The sequence below is a fragment of the Sander vitreus genome, chromosome 17 (assembly GCF_031162955.1).
Source record: "Sander vitreus isolate 19-12246 chromosome 17, sanVit1, whole genome shotgun sequence".
Taxonomy (NCBI): Eukaryota; Metazoa; Chordata; class Actinopteri; order Perciformes; family Percidae; genus Sander; species Sander vitreus.
The window spans coordinates 4598294-4618671 of record NC_135871.1 but is presented as its reverse complement, the minus strand read 5'-3'; the positions used below and the strand labels follow the sequence as shown (position 1 = coordinate 4618671).

Below are 20378 nucleotides of genomic sequence, written 5' to 3'. Positions count from 1 at the left end.
CTGTTACAAGTAAAAGTCCTGCATTGAAAATGTAACATAAGTAAAAGTATGTAAGTAGTCCATCATTCGTAAAATGTAGCCTACTTAAAGTATTATAGTACTCAATGCAGAAAAACTCTCACATTTTAGAAACTGGAAACAAAACAGTTCAATCTTAGCTAATCATTTTAGCTGTACCTATAGGCTATATTGTTGGGTAGGCTAGTTTAATTTATAATAAAACATAATATTTCATAGTTTTATAGTTTTGTGTGCACAAATCTTAATTTGTAAAGTAACTAGTAACCCAACTAAAACTGTCAGATTAGTGTAGTGGAGTCAAAAGTACAATATTTCTCTCTGAAATGTAGTGGAGTAGAAGTAGAAAGTGGCATGAAAAAAAGACTCAAGTAAAGTAGGCTACAAGCAGTCTACCTCAAATGTGTACTTAAGTACAGTACTTGAGTAAATGTAGCCTACTTAATTACATTCCACCCGTGTGTTTTATATAAGCTATTTAATCGGCTTTGTATAGAATTGTCAAATTGCTTTGCCTATTTAAATCTCCCACACCCGGTGGTAAAATATACATTAGTAGGCCTACTTATAAACCCTGCATTTTAAGCTAGGCTAATATTTCAACCATAGATTTCAACACGTGAAAGTTGACATGCCTATAGCCTATTCAATGGTCGCTATAAACTACTCGAAAGCTAAGGCAAACTGTATTTATAATCGCTTACAGCATCTAAACTCTAAAGTGAGCCTAATTGTATGAGCTATTGACCACATACAGAGTAGTGGGTTTATCGAATTTACTATCTGTCTCATGGCACTTAAATGCAGCACCAGACTGGCTGTTCCTCCATGACTTCGCATTGGTCGCGATCTGTGATATTAGAAGTGTTGGACTGATCCTACGTGGTCTGTCAGTTTTTAGATATAAAATAAATTAGACATTTCAACAGCAGCGGAGTGAGCTTTCTGCAAAACTACTCGAAAGACATTTCTTTAAATCTATTTTTCTACTTTAGCACCGTGCTGGACGGATCTGCCATAGAGGGTGAGTGTCTTAAACTGCTTCTTGAACTTTTGTTATTGATGCAACGTTATGGTGCTCCAACCAAGAGTAAGATTCACGTTACCTCGTTGTGTAGGGTGGAATGGTATGCGCTGCCTCCTTCTTGAAGCAGTTTAAACATTTTCATAAAGTCGCTTGATGTGGTAAACATATGATAGCGTGGGTAACGTTACAATTAATGGGGAGGTAGCCTACTTGCCTGTCTACATTTGTCAACGCTTTCACAAGAGGAAAAGCGCATTGTGGAATTCCCGTTACGCACCAGTCAGTATACCGGAGAAATTGTTGTTCTTGCTTATTGCTTAAAGCTGATACTCGACAGAACAAGGCTTCATATATATTCTACATATTTAATCGAAGCTGCTCTTCAAATTGGCATACATCTGACAAAGAAAATATCACTTACTATCAATAAGATCTTACATTTAGGAAAGTGTGCCTTTCGTACCGACATTCTTCTATTGAAAGAGACAGTGGGACTACCGTAACGAACCGGGTGAATCAATTTTAAAAGTTAAAATGATATGAAAATGTGTTATCTTCGGCACATTATTTGTATGCCGAATTTAGTAAAGGATTGTAAAGATTAACATAGCCTACATGTTAATCTGTTGTAGGCCACATGTTGTATTTTCCCATTGGCAATATCAATAACTTGCTATATTTTTCAGGGAGATCCGATTTAAACAGGATGGAAACATAACCTGTCAGGGTTGGATGAACTGGCCATGGTGTAACGTTACTCTCTTGTCGCTCCGAGGAAAGCAACGCGCATTCGCCGCAGCCGCTGCTGCTGCCGCCTGCATTATATAACCGAGTTATACCAAGTTAACCTGTCCAGTGCTCAGCATTCCCTACTTCCCCAGGGGTCTTTGATGTTATGTTTTGCCGTAGCAAGGAGTTTGTCTGACAGCCAGTCATCCAATCATGACAATCACATACCGGGCAGCTTCTTGAGTCGTCCAATCATGATTCACAGTTTACGCTGCTTCCGCTGCACAATAACTTATTTCACAAGTAAATTCCTGTTAAATGACAAAAACAAGCACTGGATGGGAAAAGGGCATTTCACAATAACTTTGAATGCAGCACAAGGCTGGCAGGCAAGTTTCAAGTGAACACCACGCCTGTGTTGTTTTTCAGACCCGGTGTTGGAATCCTCTACAGTGAAATACAGTCACACTTTACACCATTTAGCTGTCAGCATTGTAAACGTTTAATCCAGCTGCTAGTAGTTGTACTGTAGTAGTACTGGTAGGCTAACGTTACCTGCTGCCTAGCGTTAACTTGCGTGACATGCGGCAATGTTTCGATTGCCTCTAACGTCCGTTTCGGAGCTTCAGAGAGAAGCGCAGGCATTTAAGTGGCACCGAAATGAGGCACCGAAATCCGTGTTGCTATTCGGTCTGGTAGATACCGGTCGTTAAGGCACCGGTGCCGTATTAGCACTGGGTCTCGGTACCCAACTACACATAGACCTATCTGTTGTAGTAATGCTGTTGCAATGTTTCTATTGTGGTTTCATAGTTTTGTCATCATAGGTGTAATTTACAGGGGGGATGGGGGGTTTACAACCCCCTCAATAATAAAAACTGGCCAGTGCAACCCACCCCAAAAAACTATTATAATTTCCTTTACATAAATAAAGACATTTGCACCATAAATTGATGCAGAAAAGGCACAAATTGTTTCACCAGAATGCAGAAAATGTGTGTTTGACGTTCAAAATGTTGCTGTTATCACCTCATCAAGTCTAGAATGTCCCCTATAGGAAAAAACACCTTATAACACCTTATAACACAATCCATCCCTAAAGATTTAGTGGTTCTCAACATTTTTGACCTGTAACCTTTTATGATGAAACAGCATCTAGTTGGCCTATATAGACATGTTTCAGATGTCTATGAGATGTGAACAGTTTCACCAAAGAGTGGAGCTTATCAGATGGTCTCCTTTAAATAACAGTTTCAGGCCCCAAAAGGCAAAATCATCCAATGTTAAAAAAATAAAAATAAATGAATTTGTGTTGCAGAACTTATTTTTCTTCTTCCCTATGCCCTTAATGAGATGAAACTAAGAACTGTAAGAAAAGTTAGTTCCCCCTGACCAGCTATAAAGCTATAGTATGAACAATTTCATAATGTCATATTATATAATAGTATATCAGTCACTGGACCCATTTTTCTGTTTAAAATTGTACTTTTACTTTTGATACTTTAAGTAGGCTACATTTAGCTGGCAATACTTCTGTACTTTTACTTAAGTATTTTGAATGCTTTACTTGTAGTGGAATATTTTTACATTGTGGCATTGGGACATTTACTCAAGTACATCTGAATACTTACCACTGTACTCATGATGACTTTCTAGGGCTTGACAGGAGAACCATATGTTCACATTTTCTTCTCTGAAATAATACTGAGGCGATTTTTGTATAATATTACGTATGTGCGTATATACAGATATTTTCAGTATCCCTGTAACATGTGTTAACTGTAGTATGGGTACTGCGTCAGTCAGTCAGTCACCCTGTCTGGCCCATGTTGGGCTGGCCTGGATGATTAGGCTGCCGTCAAATGGCCACGGGGCTGACGGAACTTTGTCAACGGGATTACACAAGCAACCAGGCATCTAATTTAGCAGCTAATCCAGATTAAGGTGCCATGATTGGTCTGTGTTCGCCGCCTAAGGCTCAGACGCTGCGGCCCGTCTGGCACACAGAGTCAGCAGCCATGCAGCGTTCACTGTCTCTGTCTGGAAACAGAGATGATACATTCAGGACCCTGAACTAAGGTCAGGTCCCCACATTTGAAATCTTTGTAAACTGGTCAGTAGAAACCAGTTTAACTGTCTCCAGGGAATGTTCTTAAATGCAACTCTGATGGATTTTTTTTTTAATGATTTCCAGATGGTTTTTATTAAATCTTGACTCAGTTTGGAATAGAGCGGCAAAGATTAATTGATTAGTTGTCAACTACTACATTAATTGCCAACTATTTTGATAATCGGTTACAGTTATTTTTTTAATAGTCTATATCCACGACGTTCCACTTCTGGGATTGCTCCGTTGCCGCCAGAAATTCCGCCGGATGTCTGTTACCTTTATTTATGAGGACTATGGTGAACTGCTCCTCAGATCTCTGCAGGGTAAATCCAGACAGCTAACTACTATCTGTCCAATCTGAGTTTTCTTTTGCACCACTAAAACAACTTTTGAATGTACACGTTCCACCGAAAACAAGTTCCTTCCCATGGCTATTTTGCAGAGGCACCGTTGCTCTGTCCGGCGCTTAGCGCTGCCCAAAACGACTGTGATTGGTTTTAAAAAATGCCAGTAAATTAGAGCATGTTTTTCTCCCATCCGGGAATGCTGTGTGACCTTCCTCCGCAGTGCTGTGGAGGAAGGTCTGGCAAAGCGAGACTATTTTTTTAATGAAAAAAAGTAAAAGTTCTCTGATTCCAGATTCTTAAATGAATATTTTCAAGTTTCTTCACTCCTCTGTGACAGTAAACTGAATATCTTTGAGTTGTGGACTAAACAAGACTATGAAAATAGTTGCAATAATTATTAGTTGCAGCCCAAGTTTGGAATAAAATTGGCAAGTGCTTCCCCTGCCAACCATACTGAACCCGGGTTCAATAGAAAATAAAAGAAATATGTTTTTTCTCATTTGGTGGGTTAGGGTTAGGGGGGTATCCGCAATTGTAAAACAAGAGAAGCATGGGTGAGTTTGTTCTGACACAAGCAAAAGAACTGAACCTAATACTCCAGACTTCAAATAAACCACTCCACAAATGGTGTCAGGTGCCACACTTCCACGGTAGCATAATGAGGGTACAGACAGTTTATTAAAAAGATTTATAAAGCCTGTACAGTGGAAGTGTGGTGCTATTTTGAGCCTTGTTAGTAGAGATGCACCGATTACAACTTTCTAGGCCGATTTCGATTTCCGATTTTTCATTGAGTTTGACCAGCCGATAACGATTTTAGCCGATTCCGAGTTCATTTTTTCTAACCACTTTACAGCACACACAAATATTTATTTGTTTATCTTTTCTTTAATAGAAAATTTTACATTGTGCATAGAACATAGAACATTTTTGGAATAGATAATTGATCATTATAAAATAGAACTATATAAATTACTCCTGGTGTGGGAAATTAACACACATCTAAAGTGCAATGTTACGGAAGAACCATTTCCTTCTTTTCACATCCAATATTCAACAATTTTTTTTTTTATATATTTAGCAAACTAAACTTCTGTATTTATGAAAACAGGTAATGGCAATAAAATAATATATAAATAACAAATATAAATAAAATAAATATAGCCTTAATGCAGTATTGACCTTTTCATAGATGTAAACATAAACATTCTAAATGGACCCAAGTTGATTTCCTGTTGCAGTATATGTGAATGGCATCAACAAGGGGCCAGGTTTTTGCCTAGCAATGGAATTCCATTGAAAAGGTATTTCTCAAAACACACACACAGGCCTGTTTGAATGTCAACAGTAACGTTACTTGAAAACAGTGTGTAGTTCCTTTTTTAGCAAGTTTGCTTTATGTGTCATTGAACACTACCGTTGCTATCAACAGGCTTATCTGCTAACGTTGGTTACCGACGGTTACCTCAGAACAATCCAGCAAATAGACGGTACCCTAGAGTGCTGTTACCTGAAACAGATGATTTAACGTCACCGCTCATTTTACACACAGTTTAGCAACAAAACTAAACGCTGAGGGAAGATTACCATGGTTTTAATGTTGGTTTTGAGCGGTATGCATCCCCACTAACCTGGAAAGCGTTTTAAACAGTAACGTTAATACAGCGTGTCGGAGGAATACAGCGTCTCTTTTTTTTGAATTATTTTTCTTTACAGTGTCTCCTACAGTGGCCAGTGGGGCATCAGAGGCAGAGGGACCACAGCGTTTGCTAATGTTAGCTTTTTGTCTGATAAACAGTAAATTTATCAAAGTCAGTGTGCCCAACGCTATTTTCCAATAAACTGTAGTTGTCATTTCTTTTTACTTTACCCGTGCCCCGACGAATAGCGTTGTAAGCTAATTAGTGGTTTGAGCTAAAACTGGCCACATTTGATTAGCATGAAAACAAATCCCAGAGAACGGTCGACTCGGTACACATGTGTTATTAACCCTTAGGTTCATTTTGCGCTGGATTTGTCCTTTAATAAAAAAAAATAAAAAAAAGAATAGCACTCTATGTAAGATCAGGGACAGGTGCTATATTTCTCCCTGAGTTTGAAACCGCTAACTGCTGGTTAGCGCTTCTGTTTTTTCTGACCTTCTCCATTTAATGCATTTGGCATTCAATATGGAGAATCTGACAGAGGGACTGAAACAAAGACAGAGAGAGAGAGAGAGAGAGAGAGAGACAGACAGAGAGAGAGAGAGAGAGAGAGAGAGAGAGAGAGAGAGAGAGAGAGAGAGAGCTCTGTGAACTATAAATAGACAGTGGGAGAGTGGCTGTAATAATAGCATCACCACACAATAATCCCTCAATAGAATCAGCATTGCACTACACTATAGCCCTAACAGTGAACAGGTATCCCCTACATATAAGCAGGGTTATCTGGGGAACGTGAGCCTGTGACCCTCTGCTCAGCTTCTCTATTAATCTTGTTAATATGGACCTGTGGGTAAAGGAGCATGTTTGACTCTGGCCTGAACAGTCAGAATAATCCTTTTAAATGTGTAGTGTACAGGGTCTTACTGGTCAGTCAGACAGCAGGCGGAGGTGGGGATCATGTTGTGGGCTTTAACTGCCATTTGTTGAATGTCATGCCAGACCCTTACTGTGGCTCCCATCCGCTATTGCTCAGCAACAGAACATTAACTATCATCAGATCCAGCCCTCAGATATACATCTCTTGACATGGCAAAACTTGTGTTGGCTGTAAGCTCTAATGCAGTATTACAAATGAAAAGAGATCGATTAAGATGCTCTTAAAAAGCTTGTTATTGCAGTGCTACTGTATAATTGACTGTTCACTAGTCTTGCATTGCCAGATCTCCACAGCGTGGAGTAAGGTCTGGATACACCACACATGCATTCTGGGATAGGACAGAAAAACGCTCTGGGTTGTTTGCATTTCTTTAAACTAGGGATGCACCCGATACCGTGCGCATGTACTCAACATACTCAACATACATCCAAACCATTAACTTGCCTTTATCATCCCACAATAATATTACAATAATCATACTCCATGTGAAATATTTTTCCTGTCGTTAGTGTTTTTATGTCTTAAATTATTCTTGTTTTTAGCTAGTTATTGTCTATCCTGTTTATTATCTTTAATGCACCTTCAGTTGTGGCACTCACAATTTCGTTGTTCTCTGTGCAATGACAATAAAGGTTTATCTTATCTATCTTATTGTATCTTACTCGTACTTGTAATCATAAAATGACTCCGATACTACCACACCCGATACCACCTCATAGCAACGTGACATTAACTCCTCCGTTGAGCAGGTATAGGTGGTGGAAGAGGAGCAATACCAGCTGTTTGGAGATTTTTGGCTGTAAAAAATAACAGAGGCTGTCACCCAATACATGATTGCACTTGACCACCAGCCATTGTCAGTCGTTAATAAGACTGTGTTTCGACGTCTTCTCAGTGTACTGGAGCCGAGGTGTGAGATTCCCAGCCGACACCACATCACAGAAACCTTGTTACCAAAGCTGCTTTGTGAAAAAGCACATTGGCAACCTGTTGCCCGTATGCTTCACCACTGATATTTGAAGTAGTATCAGCCCAATGCATGAAGAAAGCGATATTTCAATCTGATCCGTCTACATGTGATCTCTCTCCACAGCGCTGTTTTATCAACCACGGCGCTACTCTGCAAATTGTGATTTTTTAAATAATTTATTTTACAAACAAGCTAAAACGAAAGCTCTCGGTTTGTAGTCTTATTGTTTATAGAGTTATAAAGCCTGTCTTAAAATTTGGACAAAATCTTGTAAACGTAGCTGCTGGGTAAACAAAACATCCATCCATCCTCTACGCTGGAGTGCTATCCACATGGCTACTTTATTTGCACGTGAATGGCGTCATCGGACTTTGCGTTCTTCATTCTTTCTCAAAAGAAAGGGCCACATAAAATATGATATGAAGTTAACTGTTCACACAATACAGTAACTTGAGCTATTTAAATTAGCTGGATACATGGTTAAACATAATTTGCTCTTACCAGTGTATTGTCGTGTGTACTTCGGCAACAGCAATCCCACCAATACGTCCCAGTTAGAGAGTAAATGCCGTAAACATACTCTTTGTAAATCTTTACAGTAATTTCCAGAAAGAACCAAGCAGGCCTGCCTTGTTGCAAAATTCAAAGTTTCTTTAAAACTTGACTTTTTAGCGTGAAGCTAGCTAGCTAGCTCGAAGTTTGTTGTTGTTTCCCGAAATGGACAAAGTTTGAGAACGTCAACACACAGAGACCAGATCTACGGCTGGGACGATTCGTCGACGTAATCGATTACGTAAATGCTTCGACACAAATAATTTGCGTCGACGCATAGAAATCTATAAATAACCGGCTGCCTCCAGCAACAGCGCAAGTATGGATTCCTTGCAAGTTCAACAACACGTTGAGAAAAAGGCTCTGGTCTTCTCAAGTGTGGGAGTATTTAATTCTTAATGCCAACAACAATGTGGCAGTCTGTAGACTTTGTAAAATGCATCCCTGAGTCAGGATAACAGCAGCAAAACACCGAAAGTTCTGCTCACCTTTTTGTCCCTTTCCCTCCCAAGTAGAGTTTAGATTCTCTGCCCGAACCCAAACTTGATCCACTGGCCGGCTCGAGCCAATATGTCGCGCCACTATCCTTGATGAAAACACAAATTCATCAAGTATTTGTGTTTTTTTATTAGCCTAATTGGGTGGGGAGAAAGCTATGCCTCGCCAGCTTCTCCCATAGCTCTGGGTATATGTCCTGCACTGATTTGAGTGTGAGGTAAACTGGGCTAAATCGTGTCTCCCCCATCTGTAGCACTGTCTTCGATAATTGCACAACCAGGCCAGATTGTTTCAGATATCTCACAAGTCCTTTATAACGTCAGTTATAATGGTCCACGTATTAAAAAAATTGCTGGGTTAAAACGGGCTCAGGTTCATAATTCCAGTTAATGTGTCGGGCCGGGCCGGGCTTGGACACAACATGCACTGTAGATGTGTGTGATTATCAATTTATGGAGCTTTTCCATTACATGGGACCTGCTCGACTCGCCTCGACTCTACTCGCCTTTTTTGGTTTTCCATTACGAAAAAAAGTACCTGGTACCTGCTAACACCTTTTTTTAGTACCACCTCCGTCAAGGTTCCAAGCGAGCTGAGCCGGTACCAAAAGGGATGTGAAAGCGACAGACGGGAGTGTCCTGAACAAACCCGCCATTTTTAAATAGTTCAGCCAGCTGTGTTTTTTTTTTGCTGCCTCCAGCTTAATTTGAAACAAAATGTGTCTTCTGGCTGTGGCAACAACAACACACCTTCGACGTTCTGTGTGTGTGTCGCGTTAGGTCACGGCAGTTTACTGCGGCGCCGTGTGTTTTACAGTTCTGCGGAGGCTCCAGGCAGAGCTTTCGCCATAGCCTACGTACACACACACATGCCGACTCGACGCACACACCAGCGCACAAGTATAAACATCAGGCCACTTACATATGCTACGGCGAAAGCTCTGCATGAAGCCTCCGCAGAACTGTAAAACAAGCTCAAATGGCCTGATGTTTATACTTGTGCGCGGGTGTGTGTGTCGAGCCGACATAAGACGACCAGCCAGACTGAGGCGGTACTAAAATCTGCAATGGAAAACGGACGCACAGTGTGTCGAGGCGAGTAGAATCAAGATCATATTTCCCTGCATTACACCTTGAAAACACAGCACAGAGTTGTTTCCCCTCTACTCCTGTGGATGGAAACAAACTGTTGTTAGTTTTGTGGTTCTGTTTATAGAAACTACATCCTGTTATATCGCGCGAACATACGTGAATTTGCGAGATCTCGTGGTTGGCTGGCTGCAGCCGTTACGCAACAAATCCGGACCTGGTGGGTATTGATGGACGGCGGAGCACGCAGCCGTTCCGCAGCGGAGCCGATCCACAGACGTTCCGCATCCTGTGGAAATCCACGGTTAGTCCGTTGATTCGTTTTAATGCCCCGCTATGACTTAACATTAAGCATCATCAAACGCTGTCAGTCTGCAAGTGTTATTTTTTTGGTTTACCGTCATCATGAGTGACCCAATCGATTACAGACTGTTATATTAGACACTCTGCAACTTGCCTTATGTTGGATTTATTTGATACATCTGATTTCATATGTTGCTAAAATTGCACATTTTTTTACTATAAGATTAAAGGGAAAAGAGCTTGGATGTTAAACAAGAGCTTATTTATTATTTTGCCTACTACTGTTAAAAAAAGCAAATACACGCTACTCTTTTGCACTTGCTCTGTTTACTTTAAGTTTGTATTTTTGTATTCCTTCTGAAAGTGACTTTATTTTGTTGTTGGATTGATAGCCTACATCTGGCTTCAGGTTGCACTACAAATTCATTTTACTTGAACAGTGCAGTGTTAAACAATTTTAATAAATAGAGACTTGAACCTTATTGACGTTTGTTTTGTGTAAATTGTTAATAATTGAGCAATGGGAAAATAATAAAAATAAAAATTAATCATTAGATTAATCGAAAAATTAATCGTTAGCTTAGACGACTAATCGAAAAAATAATCGCTAGATTAATCGGATCAGCAGCTATAAACTAACATGTTTCTAGCTGACTCATTTTAAAACACAAATCTTGTGAAAGGGTAAATGTGCACTTGATAGCTACATACATATTGTGCTAAAAGACTGGGGCTAAAGCTAACAGGTTTACACACTGTTTAACAAGCTCTACACTTTTGCTCTTGTGTTTTTGGAACGCATCTTTAAATGCAGAGTATCTTTCACAGTACAGCCCCATGCACACCGCTTCAACACGTGGAGCAATCTAAAGCTTAATGGGAGACACCCCAGGCAAAACCATACATTTTTAGCTTTTGGGCTATTTTACTTCCATAGCATGTCTTCTTTCAGACTATTGGGGTAAACAACATCCAAAATACACATTTAGGTGTTTATTTTACTACACTTTGTGTATTTGCACCTGCAAATTTCTCCTAAATTCAGCAAAATTAGATAATTCCTCATTTGCATATTTTAACATTTTCAGAAAACATTTAATAGAAATGAAAGTAATTTACTGGGGATGTTTCGTCCATGTTTCATGTAGTTATTTTTTTTACTCTATCACCTGTAATGTCTTGCAAAATGTCTGATATTTTATAATCCATATCTTTAAAGGCTAGTTTTCTCGAAATGGGTTTTTCTCAGACTCTGAGCCAGAAATCTCCACTTCAGTAGCACTTCAGTAGTACTTACCTTCCAGTTTCACTCCTATCTGTATTCTGAAAGTTTTGACAGAGGGGTTTGTTCGGATATCATTCATAGCCTAATTTATTTATTTTATACCTAGAAACGTGGTGAAAATGGATTTTGTTTTATGGCTGTTGACACCATATTCTGATTTATGCAGTGATAAAAGGAGATATCCAAAATCCCCTCTGTAAAAACCTTTGACATGTTGATGTGTCAACAAAATAAAAGAAAAAATTTGAACCTGTGTTCAGATTTCTGCTCTGGAAATGTATGCAAATAAGCACATATTTAACAAGATAATGCTTAATTTCCATATTTAAACATGAAATTCCAGAAAACTTGTAATACAAAAGATGTTTGTCTTAATGTATGGAATCAACTGGATAAATTTCATGATAATATCTATTAGTTAATTTCTTTTCCTATTCACCTGCAGTGTCTCTCCTTAACATGGCTAGTGCTTAGTTACAGTTGCTAAGTTAGGATTGGACAATCGCTCTTCAGAAGAGTTTAGCAGACAATGAATTTTCCAAAAAGACCAATAGAGTTTCTATTTAGTTTTCTTTGGAAGAACTGTAAATCGTGTGCACTTCTTCATCCAGTCAAAAACCACAAGTTGTTACAGTAATTGACCAGTTGGAACATAAACTCAACCAAATACATGTTGTGGCAACTCTTTCATCAAATGCAGTGTATTTGCTCCTATGTAGATTTTTGCCATTTGTGACTAATGATGTGAGTGATGGGTGTGAGAGAGAGGTCTTCATGACAACGAACACCATCACTTGTCAATAAACCGTCACAATAAGCGATCTAGTGTGTGTATGAGAATGCGTGTGAGTGTGGCAGCTACAGTATATTCTCAGTGCCTTTACTTTGAGCAGTGTTCACCATCACCCCACCCCTTCAGGCACTGACCTCCTTTTCATTATCCACACAAACAGCACCTTTTCTCGCTTCTTTCCTTCTCTTTCTCTCAAATAGTGTGCGTGTGTGTGTTAGGGGTGGAACGGTACATGTATTCTTATTGAACCGAAACGGTACGGGTGTCTCGGTTCGGTACATGAATTTACACGGAGAATACACGGTATAAAAATAAATAAAACTTGCATGCAAATTAATTAATGTAATGCGGAATGACTGTTAGATACGCGTTTCTTTAGGGACACCTAAAGAAGCCCCCCCCTTAGCTCTGAAGCTCCCGAGCTCCGCCTACAATACATCCATGCCTACCTACATGTTGGTCCAGTGAATCCACACACCATGGGCCACATGAGACAAACTAGTCCCTTCCAAACCAAACACGGACGTAGCTGTATCCCTTCTCGCCTCGACCACAAATGGCCTTCAGGCCTGTTTGCTTTGCTATTTGCTCCCCCGTTAGCTGTTAGCTCCACTGTTAGCTACGCTGTTTGCTGTTAGCTCGGCTGTTAAGCTAACGCCAAAACTCGTCAACTGCTCTGTGTAACCGAAGCTGCTCTGTGCATTCACATATGAGAGCAGCGCTTGTCTCCCATATCACACTACTAGCTAGCTGATTGTCTTATTTTGTTTACAAGTTCCAGATGGAGTCTGGAGATGATGTGGGGTACTTACTGTTTACATCTTACTTTATACACTCAGGCTGTTGCAGCTAGCTCAGGGGAGAGACTGTATGACACTAGGTGGTACAGCCTGAGACATGCACAATAAAAAAAATTGCCTTCTGCATTTTTGTTTTGCTTTTCCCTCCATTGTACCGAACCAAAAAGTGTGCCACCTTTACTTAAAATGATCATGACCATGTACAGAGACTCGGTCCTTGCCACAGCAGCCGCGGGTTTAATTCCGACCTGCGACCCATTGCTTCATGTTATCCCCACTCTCTCTCCCCTTTCAAATCTAAGCTGTCCTGTCAAATAATGGCCTAAAAATGCCTCCTTAAAATATAGCTGCAAGCAGCAATGAGGGGGCCAAGCAGTAAACTAGCAGGAATGGCGTTGCCATGGCATAAGCATGCACTCACAGCAACTTTGATGGCAATTGGATAAAGAACGGCTGAGATATCAGCTCATTTACTTTGTTACAGTGCCCCTAGAGGCCAAATTACACCAATGTCCTTGCACGTTCTCACAATCAAGTGCCAAGTCCATGTACCAAGTTTGGTTTTGATATGTTAAAGCATTGGTGAGATATGAGCCTACTTCCTGTGATTATAGCGCTCCCCCTAGTGGTCAAAAGTCACCAAATTTCTGGGAGCTGCCTGCATGATCCGTCATGGGCACGCGCAAGATGATAATCTTGTTTTACGAGGATTCATGACACTGCACGAATCACGATCTGTTCCACGCGTCTGCTTCTGCTTCGGCTAACCGCTAGCTGACAGCTTGATTCAATCGAAAATAATGTTAACTTGAACTAAACACTGGGAAAAGCAGGCTACAGCTGACGTAACAGCTGTTACATATTTTAACGGTTATTTTCAGGTTTTATTTTAAGAGTCTTTTAAAGTTATTACATGCTGTCTCAGCTAGCGCTTAGCTGAATAATCTGTTAGCTAACCTAACAGCTAATTCGGCTGTTGAGCTCTATACGCAATGGAATGACTTTTCTGTGGCTTGGTCTGAAGATCATCTGTGCCAAGTTTCGTGAAAATCAGAGACATTTTATGACCTGTGAAAACTTTTGAGTGTTTTTGATCAAATCCAATATGGCGGAAGGTCCAATATGGCGGATATTGACATCATGGGGTGCGTTGAGTTCGGCGTCATCCAAGGATTCCAACTATATCTCGATGTTCAAAATCAGGCATACGTTCAAAAGTTAATCGCATGGATGCAATGCCAACTTTGACCCATTGGTGGCGCTAGACTGCCTGTGGTGCAGACCTAAAACTTGGTGACATGAATTATGAGACTGCCCCGAATTAATGTGCCAAATTTCACAACTTTTTACTGTACGGTTCTATGGGCTGCCATAGACTCCCATGGCAGAGGAAAGATGTGTAATAATAAGAAAAGGTAGAATCACTAATGGTGCCTTGCAGCTTCGCTGCTTGGCCCACAAAAATCAACTGTGAGGCATTATGAGGAACAACAGAGGGGAACACAAAACCTTTTTTACACACTAATGTTTGTTTATGTGTGGATGTGCTCTGTAAATCTGTAGTGTATAATGTGTGTTTCTTTTTAAATAGTTGTTGGAATACTTAAAATTAGTCATGGGAAGTTCATTTTTGACTTTGAAGATTCCAACTCAAGGTAAACCATATAAGCTTTTTTCAGGGCTTTCAATCATGTCACATACATAGCGCCCTATTTTAACAATCTAAGCGCGCGGCGTGAAGCGCCTGGCGCAGGTGTGTTTAGGGCGTGTACAAATCTACTTTTGCTAGTTTAGTGGCGGAAAAAAGGGTCCGAGTGCCAGGCGCATGGTTTAAAAGGGTTGTACTGAGTGTCTTAATTAATCTTAGGTATGTTTTGGGTGTAACATGCAATAAACCAATCAGAGTGTCATCTCCCATTCCCTTAAAAGCCAGGCAAGTTTGTACCTTGACGTATTGCTATTATGATGGAGGATTTGCTAAGCAGGAAGGAGAGATTTTCAGGAGAAGAAACGGATCTGCTCGTGTGTGAAGTGAAAGTGCGTGAGCAGATCATATCATAATACTATTTCATATTGTAAGATTTTTTTTTTGTGTGCTGCTGCTGCGTCCCTGTGTGTGTAACAAGCATAAGCATAACAATGAAATGCTGCGTTATTGACTTTAGACCAGGTTTTTGTTGGTCACTCTCCGCTGCCTCAAGATAGCAATACATCAAGAATGCACCTGAACACACCTCCCTGTAAGACCAGCACGCCTATGGGCGCACAGATGGGCGCAGGCGCATTTGCTATTTAAATGACGTGGGCGCTGGATGGGAAATTGACAACTGCGTCGGTCTTAAACTAGCAAAGACACTTGCGTCTGGCTTTGCAATGCGCTGCGCCGGGTGCAAGATAGGGCCCATGGTCTTCATCAGCAGTTGGAGTTTGCTCCGTTGTGAGATGGATCTGTTGACATGCAGCTCAGTAGTTTATTTTATCCATATCATACATCTAGCCCTTTACACTGGATATACAAAAGAGCTGTTCACTAAGCCCAGGTAAATGTGACTGTGCAAAGCTTACAGCAGGGCTATTCAACCACACTGTTCTGGGGGACACATTTTCCGAATGAAGAATGAAGAATGAAGAATGCCGACATCACCGGCATGGTCCAATGACATCATTCACATGCATATTAAGTAGCCATATGCAGGAGGTGCTGGTAAAGAGAGATGGGCTGGTTTGTCTCCGCCAGCAGCTGAGTTTACCGACAGCTTTCGCTTTAGCTTGTTTTCCTAAAAATTCGCTTTTTGCAGAGTAGCAATGTGTAAAACGCTGGACGAGAGACATACATGCAGACGTTAATGTTACCTTGTGTAACTTGTCCGCTCCGTGACACACTGTACAGAGTTTTTGTTTTTTTTGCAACTTAAAATGATCCCAAACTTTCTGTTGTTTCTTGCCTGTCTCTTCTCTTAGCCCATCACTATTTTCGCTCTCTTGCTTTATTTTGTAATCCGCGCCGTCAGTCTTCACGGCATGTGTCCAGTAATAATCATCCGTGCAGAAACACAGCGGTTTAAACAAAGCTTCGAGGCAAAGAATTTTGCATCGATGATTTTAGGTATTCAAATTATTTGAGTTACTCGAGAAATCATTTCAGCCCTAGTCTGTAGGATAGGATTTGTAGGCTGGGATGTCTCTGCAGCACCTCAATACAATTCAGCATGGTTTGACACATATTTTGCCTTTAACAAATATTGCGCCCCCCTGCGATTTGGATATTGCACTAGTCCATATTGCGATTTCAATAAGATTGTGATTAATTGTGCAGCCCTAGTATTAACCGTACTAACAAGTCACCCAAATTAACATCAATGTTGTCAACACATCCGGGACCATACTTCTGTTCTTCACCTTAAAACGGCATGCTTTAACAACTCCAAATGATGCAGTAAAAGCTCCTTAATTTCCACTTTGAATGTAAAGTTATACCGCCACCTGAGCGTTGCCCTAGCCTTCTTACTGCTTCCTCTCATCAAAGTCACTTTCGTACACTAATTAGACATGTAAATGTCCATGTACATATATGAAAATTCACACGTAGATAGGAAAAGCATAGCGAAAAGACCGGAAATAGTGGCAGACTGGTGGTGTCCAGATAAGGCCAATAGTTGCAAATATTGTCCGAACATGGACACAGTTACCTTCAAATTATTATTATTTTTTAAATTATATAACACTTGTAACACTGGTCAGTTTAGTTGTTATTTTACATGTATTTAGATTTTTTTGTTTTAATTATTTGTTTACATGTAAACGAGTACCAGTGTTACAAACATGTGCTTTAAAATGTAAAATTATGTTATTGGAGACAACCTTTTAGCTCCTACAGGCCTCATAATATAATCATGATTCATTACAACATTACACATGTTGTTTTCTGTGGTTTCTTATGATGTGCATCACAATGTACTTACTATCTAATGACTGTGGAAGTATTGTGCTGCATTCAGAGATCCCGAGGAGACAAGACTAAGTATGGATCTGAGGGACACATAGTGTACATGCAGAACACACACACACACACACACACACACACACACACACACACACACACACACAGAGAATACTTATACGGCAGAGGGACATGTTTGGTGTCACAGAAAAATCTGCTACAGATCAAGAAAATCATGAGAACTGGCTTTAGCTATCTCACACACACACACACACACACACACACACACACACACACACACACACACACACACCCACCCACACACACACACACACACACACACACACACACACACACACACAAAAACAGGGGGATCGGATGTCAGAAGAGCAGCGTTTGCAGAGCAGGCCTCTTAACAAGAGCCAAAAGAACAAAGTATTAATAATAAATAAGCCTGCATTCAGAGAAAAGATAGATAGATAGATAGATAGATAGATAGATAGATAGATAGATAGATAGATAGATAGATAGATAGATAGATAGATAGATAGATAGATGGATGGATGGATGGATGGATGAAAGATAGATAGATAGATAATGGTTAAGAAGTCCACTGTTGATCAACTACAATCATTAGATCTGAGAAACGTTATTAGGTTAGTTTTGATGCTCACATTGATTTTACATTCATTTGGCTTAGGTGTTGCCCAAAGTGGCTGGTGCTGTGCCTAAGCTTTATACTAGTAGGGAAAACCCTGTAGATGGATAGATAGATAGATAGATAGATAGTAAGATCGAACTGAGTTTTCTCCGTAACAACAAAGCAAATATCATGTTCTGAGGAAGACCCTGAGACCATGTGGAATGAAAGCTCTGGAAAAAGCTATTTTTTGTAAAGAAACTTTGAAACTCCACAATAATAACTAGTAATAATTAAACATCTAGTTTACGTGTATTTTAACTTTCAGATTTGCACACATTCTAAATGAATTGTTAAGGTGGACACCTTTTCAGTGCTATTTAAGGAAATGACACTTCATATTTAAATTTAGCCACACAAAACACACACACACACACACACACACACACACACACACACACACACACACACACACACACACACACACATACACATACACGTTGAGTTGTTGGGATGTTATCATGTTCAATTTCCTCAGCGCAGTGACTCATTGCTCCACTACCTGTATTAAAGTAGACAGTGTTACATTATGTCCTCTTTTGGAATACCCCCTCCCACACACTCTTCCTCCCCTCTGTAAGTGTGCATTGACACTGACATGCTGTTCAATGCTCAACATCAGGTTTAGACTCAGAACGAAAGCAGTTCAACATTATACATTAGAATCATCATGCTGCACAAATACCAGCGTGTTTCTTCTTCAAGTGTCCTGTACGATATATTAATTTTAAGTACGAGGAGTTAAAATTAGTCTTTTTTTTATTGAACTCAAAAGGATGTTGATTGTGAAAAAATCTAAGTAATGGTCATTGCAAGCAGTCTACAGAAATCTTCATGGAGTCTTGAAGGCTTCATGTTGTCACATCTGAACCATCAATCTGATCAATTCATCTAATGTCAAAGAACAAAAATGAAGCTGTGCAGCCCCACAGGTTCGATGTACTGCAGCCTAGAGGATTAGACTTTATTTAGCACTTTGAATGCATTGTAATATTGCTGCCGATCCAGGAAGTTGGCTGAAAGGAGTACATCACTCTTCAAGACGGATAGCATAGACTGTAAAATAGTAAAAATAGTGGCGGTACCATCCGTGACGTCACACATTGGTTTGTGGACTGCCATTTGGAAGCCTCGAGTTTGGCTTTACGATTGTCGCCATCTTGTTTTTTTGCAACCAGATGTGACGATTTTTGACAAGAGGCTGTAGCTGGGGAGGATGACGCAGCCAAGCCAGTGTTGTTTATGGTTGCATTGGCACTGCTCTAAGCTAAATGCTAAACTGGGAAAGTTGCATTGTAATTGATGCATTATTATGGAACCCACGCAACTTCTAGGCAAGACCCGCCGTTCAATAGCATTCACACATTACTATTGGCCAGGCCTCCATGCTTACGCAAGGTAACAGAACCCGATTTGTTCAGGTCCAATCCCCTGATCAGTCAGCTATCCTAACCTTAACTTCTCAAGGTCAATGCCTAACCCCAACCAATCGGGCTGCTTCTTAGGGTGGGACTTGCCTAGAAGTTGCGTGGGATCCACTATAACGCGTAATTGGTTTGTAGACGGGCTTCCCCGTCCTCTCGTATCCTCTCTATGCTGTCAGAGGTTTTTCCAGCTGACTGCTGCTCTCCCTGTGCTACTGAGACAAACTGAAACCAACTGTGTTACTACCACTTAACAAGTAAACTGCTGATTTATTCTCTGCTCTAATATCCGACAGCTGTCACTCTCGCTTAAGGGTGTCACGGTTTCGATTTTAAATCGGAATCGATCGAAATTAAGTCACAATCTTGAATATTGAATTAAAAAATGGAATCGTCGATACTGCCACGCCCCCATGTTACGTCCGGTCGGCTTGTCAAGCGGAAAAAACACACGTGTTGAAATACTGCGAGTCAGTCAACCTCCTGTAACTTAGCTAGAGCCAGTCAAAAGATAGCATGGCAACTGCATATGCTGGAGACCCATCGACTGAAGTGTGTGAAAGTGTGGAAGTATTTTGGATTTCCAGTGAGTTATGTTGACAACGTTCGTGTTGTCGACAAAAAAGCCACAGTTTGCAAGCTCTGCTATGTGCGTGTACCATATTCTGTGTGTTTACCATTGCACATTAGCCTAGCAGATAGCATATATTCCTTCTGCTTATAGCTTTATCCCAACAAAACCGCACGGTTGAATTTCAGCCTGCATGCACATTTTGTAGCCTAAACAGAGCAGCTTATATTGGTTATATTAGAGAGATTAACAAGTTAGCGGATTGCCGTCCGCCGAGTCACCCTCTTTGCTATCGGTCTGCTCAGCTGCTGTGCTGGCTCGATGGTGTTTTAAGCCCCCAACTAAGCCTTCAAGGCAGCACTGCGACCATCGTCTTCAACCATAACCATTGCCTAATCCCAAGGGGGTAAGCTTCTCCTCGGACCGCGAACCTCCTATGGTGCCATTTTGATGCTAATAAGCCATCACCTCCCGTTAGCATTCCATTGACTGCCATTCATTTTGGCGCCACTTTGACAGCGAATAACTTTACATCTGAAGTGTTTAAAGACTGTATTTGGCTCCGTAGCAGATTTTATTTTTGTAAAAATAGGCTAACGATTGTGTCATAACCACACAACTTACTGTCACATAGTAGAGGAAT

At 40.5% G+C, this 20378-nt stretch overlaps 1 protein-coding gene across 2 annotated transcripts in view; it reads left to right on the top strand.

Moving 5' to 3' along the window:
• Nucleotides 1–834: 834 nt before the first annotated feature.
• sertad2b (SERTA domain containing 2b) overlaps nucleotides 835–20378 on the top strand; it is a 70843-nt gene continuing 51299 nt past the window's right edge. For both annotated transcript variants that reach the window (XR_013503337.1, XM_078273073.1), the window contains exon 1: nucleotides 835–1042. The gene's annotated coding sequence lies outside the window, so the exon portion shown is untranslated. The remainder of the gene's footprint in view (nucleotides 1043–20378) is intronic.